This window comes from Thermobia domestica, chromosome 16, assembly GCF_964235325.1.
Source record: "Thermobia domestica chromosome 16, izTheDome1.hap1.1, whole genome shotgun sequence".
Lineage (NCBI taxonomy): Eukaryota > Metazoa > Arthropoda > Insecta > Zygentoma > Lepismatidae > Thermobia > Thermobia domestica.
The window spans coordinates 91789815-91810487 of NC_137469.1; the positions used below are offsets into that span (position 1 = coordinate 91789815).

Consider the following 20673-nt stretch of genomic DNA (forward strand, 5'->3'; position numbering starts at 1 on the left):
TAACATTGATCTTGCACTATCTCAGACGCATTTAAATTCTAATATATTATTTTGCTCATGGTTCATAAGAGATAACGTGAACACTGTATCTGGTGTATCTGGTGAGTGCTTATTATCATTTCAACCTTAAGTGTACCTAACAAGACAATAAAAATACTATAGTCTTAAAAGATACCAAATAAATGTAACTTCCTAACTCTGTATATGTCAACGTTCATATCAAATAACTTAAACTCGTAGTTATGCCATGTCTAAGTTATAACGGTTTTAACCTTTGGTATGAAAGACTTAGATTCGATTCTCAGTGAGGATATATATATATGGCTCGCGTCAAAAGTTAAACTGTAGGCTCATGTCTTTTAAAATCCACTGTTGAGAAAAGGGAGAATAAGCGAACAAATACACACTTGTATAGTTAATATCATTTTACGTATATACAACACATGCATGTTTTAGTACTACTCCAACAAAATAAGTGGTAGACATATATCCTTTGTTTTATTGTTAGTTTTGATCTGGCACCATAAAACAGATCACAGTAGCAAAGTAACTAAATTTAAAACAAAATATTTTAAACACAGCTTTTGTTTAAGCGCTTTAGATAGATGAATATGTTGTTTCTTTTATCTTAACTTAGGTAGATTTTAGAACATTGTAACGTAAGAAGGTTAAGAAAAACTTTTAACAACACAAACTGTCCAGGTTCTCGCAGAAAATTTCACTTTCCTTTCATACAGAAACTTGAATATAATGTGTTTCTATTATACAGTTCTATTGTAGCCTTTTGTACCGCAATTTCTATTTTGTCACTTTCTGCCTCAAGTTTTCAGGAAAACACAATTCATTTTTTTAAAAATAAACATTGATTACTGTATTTACCGTAACAGACAGGACAGAGAACAATCAAATTAAGATGCGTACTGAAGTTTCAACATTTAAGTTAAGATGCTAAAGCATAAACATGGATATTAATTACTGTTCTTTATGTTATCTCGACAATATCACTTATTAAATAGAAGAAAATATGGTTTTTCATACATAGTTATAAGAATATATATATATATATATATATATATATATATATATATATATATATATATATGCTTAATTTTTTTCTTTGTTAAAGCTGATGATTGTTTGCCAAAGCATTCGACTTTTCATGGACTATATGAACTAAACGACTAAATAAACTTACAATGAATCTCTAAAGTGCGATCTCATAATAGGATGGAGATTTTTATCGGGTACTTCTGAGGGGAGACGAAATTTCTTTCTGTCACCACATATTTACATCTTCATTCACGAAGTCTAACAGAGGTATACTTTGTACAAATGTGAAGAAAGACTAGTAATATAATGACGAATGATAAGAAAGGAAATTCACTTGAACTGCCTGGCTACTATGAAAACAAATCACTAGCTAAACGTGACATTAATTTGGGCATACTTACGTAGCAACTTTCGATTTGAGTGAAAAAATAAAAGCAAACTACAGCATAATATTTATGCTAATACAGAAACAACACGTGTCTTGCCCTCTTCGCTGGTCTAGTAGCTAGGATGTGTGCCTTTAGCGCACGGGATTCTCGGTTCAGTTCTCGGTAGGAGAGACTAAAAAAAAGTTGAATGTTTTACGGTGGTTCGGTTTCCACACTAAACAGTAGATCCACGTCTCGATGGTGAAAAGGACGTTGAACTTCAATAAACGAACTAATAAACAAAGGATCTCTCTTAAACAATTGAGTGTCAATTTCAAAAAGTCACTTTTTATTAGTATTTTTTAAAGTAGTGTACATTTCTCAATTTATGAAACGTTTATAAACTTAGAAAACTAAGAGAAATCTCCATTCTTCGCGCAGAAAGAATAAAGTTTATGGAAAATATCTCAAATACAGTCTACAAACTTTTTCTGATTTTAGAATAATTGTTGACACAAATTTGATTCACACCACTGCAGTTATGCATTCAGTGCACTCACGTACACTCCTACACAATCCCTCCTAATTACCTTTTGTACATCAAAGCCGAGTCAAACATTTTCTCAAGTCAAAAAATAGTAGTTGTACCTAGTAACAGAGATCACAATCCGAATAATATGCAACAAGTTTCAAGAATATCTACTCATATGAATACTAAATCAGAAATTAAAATATTGCAAACGTTGAGGGATGTGGTCGAAAAAGTTGGTAACCCACAACAATAAAATTGTTGGACAAAGATGATTCAAGTTATAAATTAGCGTTATGAATTAGAATCTTTCGAACACGTGTTTGGGTTTCACTTTTTTAAATAATCTTTGTTCAATAAATTTTTAAGCTTAAGTTGGTTGATGATTATTACGACGATCAAATTATTTTGAGGAAAGTGCATCAAGTATATACCTAGGTAGAAAATTACAATGAAAGAATTAAGTTTTTCAACTACACCCTCAATTGTTCTCCTTTTTATCTTTAAAAGCAGAATTTTTGAAAATGCTAAAGCACGTATTCCTTTATATTTACATAGGACTTTATAGCCTGAGTTTTCATCATCTCAACTTCAGGGACTCATGAGATGAAGTTCCTTTGCTTGCTTTAGGTTACTGTTACGTATACTTTTCTTATGTGACAAAAGCACTATTCTGTCCAAATTCCATGTTCCTAGCCATAGTACTTTAGTATGGACGTCGATGATGAGAGAATGAATCATTTTGCGATTTTACTCGAGTATAATAACATAGATTTGTTCTTTGATTTGCATAGAGTTCCAATGTTTTTCTGAAGGATCATGCAAAAATTCCTCCCGACAAAAATCGCACACTAAGTTTTGGGAAATGATTTTTCATACCAAGCGAAACAAAATAAATAAATAAATAAACGAATGAAAGTGTTAAACTGTTGAAAGTAAGAAACATCAGTTTTCGAAACGCTTTAGCTTTACAACTCTCACAACTTTACCAGCTCACAGAACGTAGAGGTCAAATGTTGGTTGATTTGACTGGAGTTTAGCGTTCCTTTCAGCACAGATGCTACATGAGACGTAGATCTACAGCTTAACATGGGATTCGAAGAACCAGATGAGTTCACACCTGGAATCAAACTGGAGTCTTCCACAATGAAGAAACGTGCGTTAACCACAAAGTTACGATAGAGGCCAGTTAGCTCACACAACCTCTTGAACAAACACAAGGTGAGATATTAATTACTGCATATTACTCATACGACTTTCAGTACATTAATCGATCTATCTTCTATAATTAATACATCTATTTGTTACATATTTTAAATTTTAAACGCTAAAATATTGTCATGATTTTAAAGTCTTACTTCCCTCATGTTAAATGCATATGTGTACTACTCATTTTCGTCAGTTGTTCGTGATGGAATTCTATGTTGGTGGCCTTCATGAACTATTGTTGGAGAACGGAAATACTCAGAAACGAATTTCTTGCTTCTTAAAACAAGTGAGATATCAACAAAAATGAAGGAAAAATATTCTTCAAACTACTTTATAAAGCACGGAAAACATTCTTCGGTTTTACCATGATATAAGGCCCACTACCAAGTTGACATCCTGGATTTAACGGGATAATCCTGGTTTCTTACTAGTGTTTCTAATGTTATAAGAACATTTTTCGGGTAAAGTTTTTAAAAATGATCACTTTGGTCGAAAAACTTAAATATTTTTACGTGCGAAACCTCGTTTTAGTTTTAAACTGCAAACCAAAACTAAACGGATATTTCTGCTTCGTGCTCTTCAGACGGTTCGAAGTATGTTGAATGGTTTGAAATCTTATTTCCAACACAGAAATGTCCAGCCATCTTGAATGATTTATTTTTCCAATCGAACTTTCTTATTATGACAAAAAACTTTCGGCTGACCAACTTGGTGTGTGCAACAGAACTATAGGGTGATTGCAAGTAGAAAAGTTATCACTGAATGAAGTTTCCAGTTGAATTGAATTTCTATTAATTTATGGAGTTGTTCAGACCTTTCAGTTAGAGAATCTGGTCATGCTGTCCAGCACACATCGATTTGCGTCAACGCAACGTAAAGTTTCCGTTTCAGTTTGCAAAACCTGTAGTATATCTTACCGACAACTTTGCTTTTTAGATCATTAATCATTTACAACATTTTTCTCAGATTCACCACAGCAGTTCTTAAATTTTTGCACAGACGAATATATATTTACATACACGGTCTGAGTCATTGGAGGCACATTCCTTATTAAGTTTCCAAAAGTGCGAAAAATCAGTTTTAAATACATTCTAACTTAAGAATAAAGGACCTATCTCAAACAATTTCAGAAATTACCCAGTAACAAATGTACAAGTTCTATCTGAATATCTATGTTTGTGCATAACGCAGGTTCTAAATCAATGCAGATTATAAATAAAAGAAATTATTCCTATATACTTCCAGAAGCTAAGGTAGTTTCGTACCGTAAGAAACATAAATTGATTTTTAACGACCTCTGTTTAGAATGTCGCACAAAAACAAAAGATGGGGAAGTCTTATTCTTTAAAAATAAAAAAAAAATAAGGAAATGAATCAGATCTAAATTGAATTGGTAAATAAAAGAAATGTACAAGTCCAAAATCACACTTCACTAATATTTCAATACGAAAATTATATTACGATGTACTACACACGAAATTCATTTCTAAAGTACCCAACAACTTGAAAACTGTTATAGCAATCCATAGAAATGTGTTGTTCAATGCGTTCAATAATCATTTTTGACATTAAGTATAACGGCTTCTGTTCATTCATTCACCGGTTCAATTGGATAATGACACTCTATAAAGGCTTGGTTCAAAAAACCTATTTTAAATGTATTTGCAATGTATTGACGTATTACCGTAATAACCTAAGACAAATAAGGCATTTCAAATGTCTATGTTATTTCCAGAAACACCCATAATCAACAAGCGAACCGGTAACACCAGTTTTCCTATGAATATATACGTTAGGAATATATGAATATAACATATACATTAGGAATGAGAACAGTTTTTTTTTAAGCACTGGAGATTCCCACATCAAACAGAAAATAAAAATATATTTCCATATGAAAGCGATTGTAGCGATAAATATATTAGAAATGAATATATTAAAATATATTTATCGTTTATCGTATGAATAAAAGTTTCAACTGCGAAAACTTAAAAGTATACATCCCTTCGTGGCTAATTAACGATCGTGCTTTCAGTGCGCTTGGTCAAAGATTCGACTCCCGTGAGTAATGCTTCCCTGCCGATGGGGTGGTACAGAAACCACTTTAAAGAACAGATCCTGTCTCCTATAGTTTTGAACATGATAAGTAATGTTAAGCTCACTTTAATCAGGCAACAACGGAATTGCATAAGTAGCAGCTGGAAAGTCTTTTTCGAATAGTTTGAATTTGTGGGTTGAAATCATAAGAAAGATGCGATTTCATAGTCATTCGATTTTGGTCTTGTACGCAAAGTCGTTTTAACTGTAAATTTGTAGTATACACTATTAATGAATATAAAACATTTTTTTTTAGTTAGGGAGAATTTATTGTACAAGTAAAAAGGAAACACGCAAATTCCATAGCAAACATAAGTAAACCGAGCTCACATATTTCAAAGGATATGATGGGAAATACCTACAATAAGCTATAAATAGACTTCGGCAATGAAGCAAATAAATCTTGCTTCCATCCATCCCTTCTATTACTATGTATGCTTCTCAACACAGTAAATAAAGAGCTCCTTCGTGGCTAAACGATTAGCATACGCGTCTTTGGCGCAGCAGACCCGGGTTCGACTCTCAGCGGGAGCTCATGTGGTTCGGATTCTACGTTAACCAGTAGGTCCACGTCTCATATAGTCTCGCTGTTGAACGGGACGATAAATTCAAAATCAACTCAACTCAATACAGTAAGTAAGAACTTATGGGAGATTGACTCACTTACTTACTTCTTAAGCTAAGTTTAAAAAAATGCAGTGCTATGCTTTTTCACAAAGGTTATTTCTATTAGTTAAAACTACCCATATAATAATATGTATTATATCTCACTTTATTATCTCAAACAGGATTTGGAGCTCTTTCTATGCCAAATTGCATAAGAATAAAAAATAATTGGATTTAACGTACTCATAGAAGGTGTTAATATCGTTTAATGACGGTGTTAATGACGTTAATATCGTTTATGAATTAATTTATATCACTGGAGCAATATAAAGAAAATACAATGTTCCATTTTACATATGTTTATAAAAGATAAAGTGAAAATTTGACTAAGACCCTTGGTAGATCCGCTTTGTGATTGATTTACTTCGGATCTTTCGTAAATTCCATCTGTTCAATACGATTTTGCGAAAGGTACCACATTTATCTCCGACGAAAAAGATTTCTATCACCCAACTGAAAATATGTAGGCCAAGCTTGTCGCATTATTTCTCCTAGACAATTAGTCACAGGAACTGAAAGATATTCTCTAATGTACGCTAAGAACGCGCGTATCTTAACGTTAATGTTTAATCTTTGATTTACGGATGTATTTTTTTTTTTCGAAAAGATATAATGGTTGAAAAAATTGTCAAATTCAAAATATTTTGAACTTTAACTGTTTTGAAATACTGTAGCTTGCGTTGTATTTTGTGTACGAAAAAAGTGAAAAGGAAACATCAAATTGTGAATTATTTGTTTTCTTTTTAAAATGATACATTTTATTATGTTAGGGGAGTAGAGAGATTCAAATTGTTATTTATTTCTTTATTTTATTTTATTTTATTTATTTATTATTATTATTATTAGTAAATTTATATTTTACGGCTAAATGCCGCCATGAAAATTGTGGCAAGTTCATACGATAAAACAGAATGTACATTGTACATCATTCGTCCTTTATATATCTCTCTCCAAAGGTAAGTGTTAACACAAGATTTCCTGTTATTATATGCACTATTATATAATCTACTATAACAAAAAACAAGATTCACTGTAATTTATTAGCTTCCTTCTATGTGAATAGTTCCGCGGAACTGTTTCACCTGAATGAACCGATTCTTTGTAATAATCTCGCCGATCTATATATATATTTTCCCCCTTTGCATTGAATAATGAAAATGAGTCCACTATCATAATGTTGTTTCTTCTAGTGTGGCTAAACATTTTATTTTAGTTGCGCAAAGTCCGTTGCTCGAATCGAACTAGAGCACAGGTGTGACTAGTCTTTTTTTTTTTTCACGAATAAGGAGAAATTGTTTCAGCTCACGAAAATTAAAACAGAAATACCGTGGTTTTCAACTCTTGCTTCCTGCTTACCCTTACGTCACTAGTTTAACTTCACTAGTTACAATCATAATAATAATTGTAACCAAAGTTTTTTATTATTATTATTATTACTTCCCGAAACCAAGAGAGTAAAAAGAAAAGAGAGAACTTTAGATCTCTTTCGCAACATTCATACTTTTTTAAGTAGCACGTAACGGACGCACTAGAGTTCAACACACTAAACTGCGAACCAAGATCGAAAAGAATTGGATTAAACACTTTTTTTTTCTTTCTTTACGAACACTCCACTGTAAGAAAGACGAAAGTAGCGGTCATGATGACAACTTCACAAAATAAAAAAATAACACACTCACAAATACTTTTTTTCTTCGTCTTCAGCTGTCAAATCAATTTGTTTTGCTTGTTGGTAGCTTGTTTTGTTGTGTTCCCTCCTTTCCGCCCAGAAGTTAGGTAAAACAAAAACAAACAAAAAAAAAAAAAAACTCACCTGTACGCACCAACTTGAAGGTGACAGAATTGTGTGTCTTGAGGTGTTCATTTAGTGAGGGATGAGTTAGATCCCTGAGCGTTATCTCCCCAGCCATTGCTCGCTTTTGAAAACTTTGATACAGATGCTCTGTCGGGCTTAACCCTAATGATATGTCAACCAGCTCCTCAGCAGGAAAGATCACATACATTCTAACACGAGCCCGGCCATGGTCGATGTGTGCGGCGCGCGACTTGCTAGCCCAGTGCGTCTGCTCGGTGAGTCGCGGGGACTTGCTAGAAGAGTGTTTTGCTGTTAGCCTCCGTTCGAGGTGCTCCAAAATTATCACGTGCGACGGGTCTATACGAGGGGAAACGACGGGGAGGGGGGAATACAGTGGTGCGGGAATACTCTACAAGTGGCGCCAAGGTTTAATCTTATCAAAAACTCGGAGCTTGCAACTAAAAGTACTCTGTGAACACAAACAAAAGAAAAAGGGTTTATAAAAAAACCTTAAAGAGAATGAGAGACAAAAAGAACTAACTATCAAAAGACAGAAGACTGTAAGCAACCACTGCGACAGTGCGCGAATTTATATTTCCGTTTTTTTCTGCGAAAAGGAAAAAAAAGAAAAGAAAAAGATCGAAAAACATCAGTTTTCAGTTAATCATTACTGCCTTGCGTTTTCTCCAATAATATTGAGAAGCCAAAGACGTTTATACTCAAAAAATACAAATAGTCTTAACAACAGGAAATATTCATTTGGTTCTGATTCTTTAAAAAAAAAAAAAAGTTTGCGCTGATCTCTGCAAACTGCCCCCTTTCCAAAAAAAATATCACCACCAATGGATATATCCCCGAACTCTCACTAAACGCTTCTATAGAATTTTGGGAATATTTCTAATAAAGGCGTCGCCAACTATACCGTAGGTAGGTCTACCCGTAAGTATTAACAACGAAAAGTTCTATGCTTAACGGAGGGGCGCCTCTTTGAGTTTAGAGAAAAGTGTTGGACTAACCTCACTGAAGCTTACGCTTACGTCATCATTTCGACATCACACTCACATATTACACTATAACATGTCATTCTGTTAGTTACTTAACCCTCTGTGGACCAAGAGTAGCAAAAAGTGCCACAAATGAATATCTTTTTCTCATACTCGAAAATTACTTGAGGAAGAAACTTGAAATTAATAGTTATTGTTCTTTGAAATATAGTGATTCAAATTATATATGTATCGTTAAATTTTTCATATTGAATTAATTTATTTATATATTTTTCTTAAGGTGGCAAAAAGTACCACTCTTCGTCCAAGACGATATCCCTGTGAAAGATGTGCTAGTTCTCAGTTAGAAGACTGTGACCAAGGCAAAAGTATAAAAGGCACATAAGAAGTCACCAAAATATTGAAGCATCACTATCAGAAACTATGTAAGTTTTATTCTTACATATATATATATATATATATATATATATATATATATATATATATATATATATATATATATATATATATATATATATATATATATAGCCAAATAGTTTTGAGTGCGTTTAAATTTATTAAAGTTGTTAATTTGCTTTATAAAATACTGTTAACTTTTGTTTTTCACAAATAGAAAACTAATCTTAGTCTCCAAATTAATATTAACACACCGTGGCACAAAGTGCCACCCTTGGTCCACGCTGTAACGGATCAGGTCTTGGACCTGGAAGGGTTAAAAAGAAAGGATGTAACAACTTTTGATTATGTCTCAATTGATTCTATATGGAGTCTTTGGTTAAATTTTTTGATTATATATATTTTTTTTAATTATAACTCCTCTGGTGGCGACCCTCTGTGATATTAGCCAGCATTTCAGCCTAGTGTTGCCAGATTTGGCTGCTACAAGTAGCGGATTTGGCGATTTTTTAAAGTGCTCTCGCTACCAAAATTTCGAATTGGGCGACACGCTACTTTTTGGACTACCTTTAATTATCTGCAGTCTATATAATTCTTAAGAATACGCTACTTTCTTATTTTCATATGACATCACAAATAATTAATATCATATAATACAGTAAATGTTTTGTTTGTTGAGTGTGTTATTCTATTCACAATGAACAATAGTTTTACTAAAACTGACATGTTCGATACTAGCTTAATTCTTCTTTTACTACTTTTTTAATCTCCAGATCTGACAACAGTAGATTTTTGTTGAGTTTTCGCTGTTGCATTACCACTGACTGTGTTGCTGTCTTAGATAACACCCAGGTCTACTAGTTGTACAGAGCTGTGTAAACGTAAACATCTCAAATTTAATTGTGTTACCGTATTATATATATATATATATATATATATATATATATATATATATATATATATATATATATATATATATATATATAATTAATAAAAATGTATAGTTTCAAAATAATTCATTTTTAAGTTTGGGCTACAAATAGTTCAAATCCGCTACTTTTGGAGCACAACCTCGCTACTTTTTCATCTTCAGATCTGGCAACACTGTTTCAGCCTAAGCTATTAGAATGTGCTGAAAAACGTAGTCAATGAATCTTTAATATAGTAAAGTGTTTCTATATAACCTACGAAATAGTTATTGGGTTAAATTATAAAGAGAATAACTAGTGAGTTTAAATTGGAATTATAAGGTGTGGATACGTTATTTATATACTCATTATATTGGCGAGTTGTATAATTTTCTTTCATTATTTTAACAAGCCTCTACATGTTCTAATGGAGTCATTAACTATATATTTAAATGAGATATAAGCTACATTTGGGTTTGTCATACTAGTAACTTCTTACCAATATGTATATAAAAGAAATGCGATTGATTTGTTCTAATTATTTCAAATCATTGTATAATTCATGGTTAAATTGATTATTAATGAGTTACTAAGTTAAATTTGCTTCGGGTACTGATTCAAATGAGGAAATTAATTAACTTTAATTAACTTATTATTTAATTGAAGTAGATTAACCTGTCTACCAGTTTTTAATGATATTTATAAATGCTGTATTGGTGTCATTTCTAGAAAATTCTATATTGTGTTTATATACCACACAGATATAAATTTTGCCCATTAGAAATATGATTACCAAGTACAACTATTTAACTTCTAGAAAATTCTTCTTAAATGTGACGGGTCTCCTCTAGTGGGAAAGCCGTGTCGTGTAACGACCTCCTTTCTATAAAGGAGTCCAGAATCACACTCACGCTCACATCACCATTCTAATATTACACTCATTCAACCTTATCCTCACATCACGTCGACATCACGCTCACATCACGATTTGTAACTAGTGCTCATTCAACCTCGTGTGCTTAAGGTCGAGTAGATATAAATTCCGAACTCATGCCGAAATCGTTCGAATACCTTTGGTTTGGAGTACTTAATCATCAATTAATTAACATCGGCCCAAGTTCTACAATATTATTAGTGTTTAACGAGAAATAATATCCAAAATGATACATATGCTGCTCGATATGTACCCTACTTACTGAAATAAAGAAACTAATATACGTGAGTGTTAAAGTTCGTGCGTAGATTTCGAGAAATGGAGAAAAAAAAATCATTTTTAAATCTAAAAATTAATGCTTTACGAGAACTATGCGACTTATTGAGGTGAAATTAATAATGGAATATATCCTCATTACCAGTGCCGTGGCGCTGGGGGAGGGGCGAAACTGGTGATGGCTCCGGGCGCCGAAGTAACAGAACGCAAAATTCGGGAGGAAAGAGGAAAGATATATTTAAATATATATGTAAAATGGAAGGGAAAACAGTATTTAAAAAGGCTCAAATTAAAGGAAAAGCAGGGATTATTTTTGAAATTTTCTTACGCTTCGCGCCAACCATGGTGGCGTTTCTTGGCTGGTGTGTAGACCTCACTTATATGTACGGAGCCGCTGATATTTCACGGCACAATACTGCTCATTACGCTCTTCATTATGACATTGGCAACAAAACGGATATGTATATCAAACTTGTCATTAACTACTAAACTTTAATTACTGTTTAATTAAAATGTTGTCCAAATATAAGACATATGTCAATCAAAGGATGACATCGAATTGAAAGATTTAAGTCCAATTAACAAAGTTGTGAGAAAAAGAGAGATAAAATTTATCCGCTCCGTTTAAGTACATGGAAAAGTGAACACTGTTGTTTACATTATAAGAATTGTTCACAATATCTGGACATGAATCTTTAAAGCACTGAAAGGATGTTAGAGTGGAGATCTTAAATATGAAATGTGCCCAAAATAAGGATGGCCAATTCCAGAATTTTTACTTTCCCAAATCCGGAAACTAAAATCCGAAAAACTCTGGATTTCTGAAAAATTACGGAACTTTCTAAATTCAGGATTTTTTCGAATTCCGGAGTTTTAGTGAATTCCGGAATTATCTAATTTCTGGGATTTTCCGAAATCCGGAATTTTTCAGAAAACCAGATTTCTTCCGAATTCCATAATTTTTCCGATTCCTGAAAGTTTTGGCCATCCCTAGTTCAAAATGATCGAAAGTTACTTTGAATCTCTTCTTCACTGAGCGCATTTGTAATTCCTGAGAAGATAGGAAAACACGAACTTTTGCAGAGCTATTTTATATACAGTTTGTCTTTTGTTGCCAATAATTTATGTACTAGGGGAGAGGTGGGCAATGGTGACCACCTACGAAAAATGGGTTATTACGTAGTTTCATTTGCAAAATATATTGAAACAAATATGTAAATACGTACTCCAATCCAGGAGCGGATCCAGGACGGACTTCTGGTGGGGGCGGTGGGTTGTAATACTGATACTTAGAGCTACTTTTAAGAGAGTCAAACTCGGGGATGGGTTTTATTTGTATATAAAATAAAAAAGTTTCCTCTTCTGGGGGGGAGGCTTCGCCCCGATCGCCCCCTGGATCCGCCCCTGCTCCAATCCTTCTACAATAAGTGTGTAAAATAAAAAGAGGATCATCCTTTCAATTCAGGAACACGATGGAAAAAAACTCAAATTGCTACTTTGGTCGCCATTCCCATCACATGTTGATAATGGCGATCACAGTCAAGCTTAATAAACACACACAGTTTCATAGGCCGTTCAATTATTATTATTATTATTATTATTATTATTATTATTATTATTATTATTATTATTACTGCTAAACTGCTTTTTCGAAAGACTGAGAAACGTCAACTGAATGTTTTATTGTTGTTTTTTCAAAGATACGTCACAGATATATTCATGTGGTGAGTCCACAACAGTACAGTCAGCATGCACCCACGGTTCACAAAGGTTACACCGATACAAAAGTTTTAGTGTTTGACTCAAGTAGGCGTATTACCTATCTTAGGTCTAGCCTTTTTTATAATTTTTGGCTGGAGAAGTATTCCAAATGTTTGTTAGGAATGGCGATCACAATGATGGTAAACCGATTACGTTGATCGCCATTCCCAACATTGCGCCATTTTGAAAATTGAGCTGGTTATACTGTAAAACGTAGTTCATTTGAAATATAACATGTATCATGTATTAGACGTAAATATAACTTTTTATGAATCTTAGTAACTTCAAGATCTTACAACTGGAAATTGTTCGTATCGTGAGTTGAAATATGCATATCCTTGTAAGAAAATCAACAAAAACAAGTTTCAGCACGTTATAAACTTCAGTCTTCTCTGACAACTTTCTCGACAATACACAAGAAAACCTTGCTACAAGAAGCAGATGGCAGCACTAGTTTGACTTCTCCTCGGGTTACGCACGAAGGCAAAATGGGCTGATCGCTATTCCCTTCTTCTCCCCTATAGATGTGGCAAAACACGATGCTAAGTAGCAGCAACGATGTTAATACTTTGTTGTTTTACTTTTCCTAACTTTGACACATGCACAAAGTAACTGTAATTAATAAAAATTCAAATGATAATTGGGTGGTTTCGACTTATGCTTTCTATGCACGTGGTACTGGATTCGGTCCTTGGCAAGGAAATAGTACTTTCGATATCAGATCCTACTTCAAATGACATTAAGTTAAATCTTTGAGTTTAACGTCTCACGATCATGCCTATTAGATTAAGGGAGACGGATGATTAAAGCAAGTGAATGATGATGGAAAAATTGGTGGAATAATAATGTGGGAGGAAAGGGAGTACAGCGAGAAAACTCACGAACACGGTGTTGTCCACCACCAACTTGATTAGCCGGGTATCGAACTAGGGACCCCAAGCACCAGTGGTAAACGTTCCACTACTCAGCCACCGTGGGCAGTGCCGGGTTTACGTATAAGCTAAACAAGCTATAGCTTAGGGCCCCACGCTCTTAGGGGCGACCAAAAATTAAAGGATAAAATTGAATGCACATTTCTAAAATATTTTTAAAAAAGCAATAAATAAAGTAAAATCTACATATAACAACAGTGCTTCGTTTGTGAAGGCCCCTATGATGTAAGTAATGGGGACCCTTCTGCAAGCCTGGTTCCTAAAATATAACTGGTTTCTTCATTTCTGTATATGAGTCGTTTATTTCAGAAAACCGTCAACCGACATTTTTTCACAAAATGACTTTTGCACGGATTAAGTTATTCATATTCTAAACACACATTTTAGTGCAGAAACCAGATGCCTATCATGGCGTCAAATAGATTATTATTAAAATCGAACATGGCGTTTAGCGCAGAAACCCGTCAAGTGATATCACATAACGTGTTTCTGCAGTAAATCTAATGTTCGCCTGTCTTAGCAACACTGCATTGCTAGCTACATTCGTTGTGTTTTTGTTTCAGTGCACTTCCTTTGTTTACAGTTTTCAACAGTCATCATTGAGGAGTGTAGTGTACTGGATAGAGTAGTGATGTTATAATATCCGTTGGAAATTTTTTTTCGGTTTTGGTTGCAATGTCTAGTAATAGTTCTGACGATGAGTCTCCAACAAAATGAAAACGTGATGTCATAATTGAAGACAAATAGCATCGAAATGTTATACGAAAAACATGTGTCAAGGTGGAAGAATACAAGAACTATAAACGTAATATGGTGTCAAGCAGATCTATTCTAGATGAAATTTTGAACCATTGTCCAAGTAAATGCAGTTCATTCATTGATGATGAAACAAAGCATAAGATTTGGAATTATTTCTATGGATTAGATGCAAAAATCATGCAAGGTACATATTTGCAAAATTGATGGAAGTCAAAGAAGTAAAACGTAGAGTGAAAACAAACAAAGTTGTTTCTGTTGACAGTAAAACGTCACACTCGTTTTGAAAGAAACAAAACTTTTTAAGTACAAGATAAGAATCAACGGAGTTCTTACTCCAGTTTCTAAAAATTTGTTTCTACAAATCCATGGAGTTTCTCGGGATCAAGATGCAAGGCTAACTTATTAGTTCAAAGTAAAACACCTATCAATATGAGAGGGAAGAACCGCAGTGGGAATGCTATTTTAGATAATGTAAGTGTTCGTAAAGTCGAATATAATTTTTACTATTAATATTTCAAAGATAACTTTAATTATTCTTTCGGGCGGCCACAAGTTGACGTTTGTAGCCAGTGTGAAAGCATTAGCGCAAAATTAAGAGACTCTTGTTCAAGCGACAACATCAAACGTAGCGTCACCGCTGAACAAATGATACAGAAGCGGAGTGCTAAGAAGTTTTATTCTAAATTAAAAGAAATGAATGAAAACAAAAATGAGGAAAGAGCTGCATTGTGTTTTGATTTCAAGCAAAATCTTTCCTTGCGGAACATAACTGTTCAGAACTTATCCTTCTGGAAAAGTACCTATCAATAAGAAAAAAAATTGACGACCTGGTTAAGCTGAGTGACTACACTCCAGGTTATGAAGATTTCTACAACGACATCCTTCAGTGGCCAACTGCAGAAGCCATGTGTAACGTAGACAGGGAATATGAAGGTGAATGGTTCCAGACAGACAGATAGACATACCTAGTAATTGAGAAGGAAATCCGCTTGTCTTTTGTAGGACACTGATAACGTGATTACCGTACCATTGTTACTATGGGTACATTTCTATTGTAATCATGTTCCGACTTTCCATTTGATACTCAAATACAGAGGTACAGTTAATAACTTTGTGTTTTCTTTTTAAAACAAAATACAACAGCAAATACTGTTATTTCGTTTGCAAACTTTACGTTTGTTCCGTCACAACTAGTTTTATTACAGAAACCCGTCAAGTGAAATATTTATATATTTTTTTATTAATTACGGGAGTAACTATTATAATCTAGTTACAGGCAACATCTAATTCACGAACAAATTAACTAGTACTCCAAATTTTGTGGAACCCTCAAATTTGTTATTTTCAAGGCTAGAATGTTTTTTTGCGTTTTCCCTGAAGTTTTAAAAAGTGCATTTAGCGGGTTTCTGAAATAAACGATTCATATAAGGTCTTACATTCATCTAGACAGATAAAAGGCCCCATTATCTTCAGTAGCTTAGGGCCCCATCAAATCTAAATCCATCTCTGACCGTGGGTCCCCAGATCCTATTTCAACCTACACATCACCTTGTACGAGGGCTGTTGAGAAAGTTCCTGCAAACTACTGCTAACTTTACAGTAGCGTTAGTGCTCTGCTAACACAAAATTCCAAAGGATAGATGTTCCTAAATTTTAATTATCTTTGTTTAAGTCTATGTCACAGCAGGTTGAAGAACCAATGTTTTGTGAGAAATAGAAATGTTTCGTGACTTTCGGGCAAGAATTTTTTATGATTCAAATTTAGCTTAACACCGAAACAATGCACTAAGTGACTTCATTTGGGTTTTAGGCATCAAGCACCATCTAATAAAGAAATACGTGCAATCAGATTTCCGAATTCCAGCGTGGTTGCACATTTCTCAGTGATGAATTTCGTGAAGGTTTCCATGCATATCTGTTGTTGCCAGTAACGTTAATGCTATGCATGAAATGATTGAGATAGGTGAGCATACCGTAAAATTCAGGCATCTTTGAACATTGAATTGAAAGCGATGTATGCGATTTTGCAGGTCATCTGTACGTACGAAAAACCTTTCAAACCGTTAAATCTCACACAACTTGACTGAGGGTCAGAACAAGCTTATGTCAATTGGTGTAAAGAAATGCTCAAAACCTCAACTGAGATAAGTTAAATTTGGCGTAGTACATCGTTACAGGAAATGAAACTTGCATTATTCATACGAACTTTAAACTAAATAGGAATCAACTGTTTGAGTGTTTCAAAGTGAGCTAACCAATAAAAGTTGTTCATTCGAGGAGGGCTGCCTAGCTAGTGATTGTTTGTTTCTTCAGTTTTATCGAACATGCAGCAACAATAGCTTTAGAAGATCAACGAATTATAAAAGCTGAGTGGTATACAACAATTTGGTTGCCAGAGGTTATCAATGAATTACGTAAAATAAACCCAAAATGTTGCGTCATTCTTCACCACTATAATGCCAATTTCTACCCATCACACCAAACCGATGACTTTTTTGTCCAGTAGAAATGGGGAATTGATGACTCATTGTCTGTACTGATCTGATTTATCACCTATTGACTTATTTTTGTTCCCACACATGAAAATAAAATACGTGGTGAGATTTGTCCCTTGAAGGAACTGTTGACTCATTTCAACAGCAGCTTCTGAGTGGAAAATGCTTCCAAAATTGGTTTGAGTGTACGCAAGAGTGTATCAATCTTAAAGGTGAATACTCTGAAAAATAATAAAGCCATTTTCAGGACTTAAACATGTCTTTTTTCACTTTGATTGCATAAACTTTTCCAGCAGCCCTCGTATATTGTCTCGATGTTGAAAAGAGAAAATCAATTTGATAGAAACATTAATCTAATTGGACGGGTGGATGTGACCAATTAGTTTAACTATGTCTAAATTTGGACATTAGGACTTGAATCACAGACTGATTACTGTCACTAATTATTCTCCACAATTTTTCACCTCAACGACGGATGTTATCTTCACATACATCCTCATCATAGATATTCTACCATATTGGTGGTCACTTCCACAAGTGAGAAGCTTCTATGCTCCATGGTCTTCAACTAGCCTCATCTTCATATATGATTTTTCTATTTTGATACCGTTCACTAATTGTAGCTTCCTTCGCCCTCTTCCTCTCTTTCTGCCACCATACCCTTTAGCACATCCCTCATGATAGAGTTCCTTCTCAGTGAATATTCCAACCTGCTCCTCTTCCTCTTTTCAATCACATCTTAAATTCTTCTTTTCTCTCCGACAATTTCTAACACCTTCTCATTCGTTTCCCGCTCTATACAGCTATTCTCTCCATTCTTTTCCACATCCACATTTCGAACTATATAATTAGGTAGCATATAAAAGTAATAGGAAATGACTTTTGTTAAAGGAAAAAATACCTCCCGATTTTTATTAAACACGGAGTACATTTACTATCGGGTTTATAATTATTTTTACTATGTGGTTGAAATCATTCATTGGTAAAACTATATCTTTGATCGGCAACAAAGGATTGTTTTTTAGTTGAGATTAATTCTTTTTGGATCTTTTTAGAAATGTACAACAATATTTCAACAAAATCCTATATATCAAAATCCTACGGGTTCATATGTTTATAGTCAATTCCTTCCCACTTAACATTAGCACACTACTGCACATGTTCTGTGTGGTAGTCATCTCCTCTGATACATAAAGGTATTCGCCGTATCCACTCCGAGTTCACACGCAAGAAAAAGTCTGGTGAAATTTGGTCACAGGCGTGCAAACTGAATTCCGCTAGGTGCTTTATATCATGAGGGTTCTTGCAGTGCGGATGGTCATTATACACCATCTGTTCATATGACATCACAGACATAAATCAGTAAGTGTAAGATTAGGATATCTAGGTGGCCATTCCACTCTACCAAGACGACAATCTATTTCCGTGGGAGTTATCCAGTGACGCACACCAACGCAAAGTATGGAGTTCTCCATCGTCTTGAAAATATGGAAAGTTCCTGTCTGGCTTCAGAAAGAAACACATGTTTCTGCAAGAGTTGGGCGCTAAGTTCGTGTCGATGAAAAATGAATCAATAATTCGAGAGTCCCATGTGCCACACCACAACCTTACCTTGGCGGGACTATGTTTCTTACATAAACTCAATTCGGAATATTTTCACACAAGTATCGACAACTATAACGGTTGACCTCCCCATTTAAGCAGAAATAGGCCTCATCAATAAACCAGGGCTCCATTTCATGTTGGTTTGTAGTCCACATTGTAACGCCCCCTTCCACCTAGCTTCGCCTAATCGAATCCACATTGAGAGTTTATATAAAAAAAACTAAACAAACTGTCAATATGGTCTCAGACAGCAAAGCCTGGCAGAGAGGGCTTGAGAGAGAGGAGTCGAGCAGTATCGCGTAATCAACTTAGCACGTATTAGCTGGAATTGCAGATCCAATATTTCTGTTTTCAGAAAGGGAAACACTTCAAACATAAACAAAATAAACATGTACAACAGTGTTTCAATTTTAAAGATAACAACTTCATTGCCAATGGAAGGTGGTGTATATACACTAAATCGTTTGAATAGCGCATATACACTCGGATGAAACGTGCAATATACAACTATCCTAATAATTATTAATTTCTCGGCAAATTTGATTAAATCTCAAAAATTTCAATTTTAACTTTACTAGCAGATTCAAATCTTCCTTCAACTCAGAAGCAATAGTATTTCAAATAGAATCTACAGTCAATAATTACTTTTCTCACCAAAAATTGACTTTAACAGTTACAAAACTCCTGTCCACTTTTACGAACATCAACTACTCATAGGTAAATTCTTTCAAAAATGAAAAATATTTCTAAATATAATTCTGACAATACTTCTAGTTCTTAAATTGTTAACTCATTCAAATAATAGCAGTCAAATTTAATTCTGAATCAAAATCTTTACTTTCAAGGCATATGACAATTTTCGAGAAAAAAAATATATCTATATTTATCGTTCGAGAAAATATATCTAATCATGCTCTTCTTTTGAACATATAGCTAAACAGCTGAAAAAGAAAATACTTAAACTAAATGAAATCTTGGATCTGCAGGTGGTTCAAATCTTATTTCAACTATCACGGTCAAAGTAGAAAGAATAATCGCCACAATTTCTGGGAGGATTTTAACTACTGTTGGAAAGCAAAGGCCCGCGAGTTTAATCCCATTGGAGACAACATACAGACAACCTCACTATCCACACTTTTAACGAACACAACTACTATAGGTAAAAATACGAGTAGCAACTCACCCAGTTTCAGTAATACTCAATGGTTTACCTACTAGCTTCTTTCCTATCGTTGGGTATTTGTCCTCTTTGACTAACGGTTGACTAGCTACGTACGCAATTCTTTGCTCTGTGCCAGAAATTATGCTATTCAACTTACGAAGTTCTGACAAGTTCAAACATCTAATCACGTATTTACAGAGATTCTCCTCAGGACAAATCTTTAGAATTGCCAGAAGAAAAAGGTTCTTAACTAGCAATCACTTCAGACTCTATTAAGAATTACCCTACACTACAAAATTTCTCACTCCTTAATAAATTTCTTTTTTTGAAAAAAGAAATATTTCAGAAAGACTAAGGAGTAATGAAACAGGCACAAAATGCACATTCACTCTCTGAATACAATTGATAGAGCGAAATGAGGGTTCACTTTGCATACACACTTTTCCTCTCTGACTCTGTAACTTTCACAAGCACAAAAAAGCCTATTTCTTTGCCAATTTCTTCCAGAAAAACTGTGAACTTGTTCCACAAATCGTGATACTTTACTTCACTTAACTCACAAAGAATATATAGCAGTAAAAACTTTCCGGCACGGAACTTAGATTTGCCCACGTATACGCATTCAAGAACATGTCCTACTTAACACACAAGCAAATCGAGAACACGTAACCATAAACAAATCCATCCTCTCTGGATTCACTCAAGGAACTAGATAACGGGTCCTTGA

At 34.2% G+C, this 20673-nt stretch overlaps 1 long non-coding RNA gene across 1 annotated transcript in view; it reads right to left on the reverse strand.

Annotated features, from left to right (window-relative positions):
* LOC145672784 (uncharacterized) overlaps positions 1-7994 on the reverse strand; it is a 302733-nt gene extending 294739 nt beyond the window's left edge. Inside the window, exon 1 of the long non-coding RNA XR_014128653.1 lies at positions 7733-7994. This is a non-coding gene — a long non-coding RNA (uncharacterized LOC145672784). The remainder of the gene's footprint in view (positions 1-7732) is intronic.
* Positions 7995-20673: the final 12679 nt, after the last annotated feature.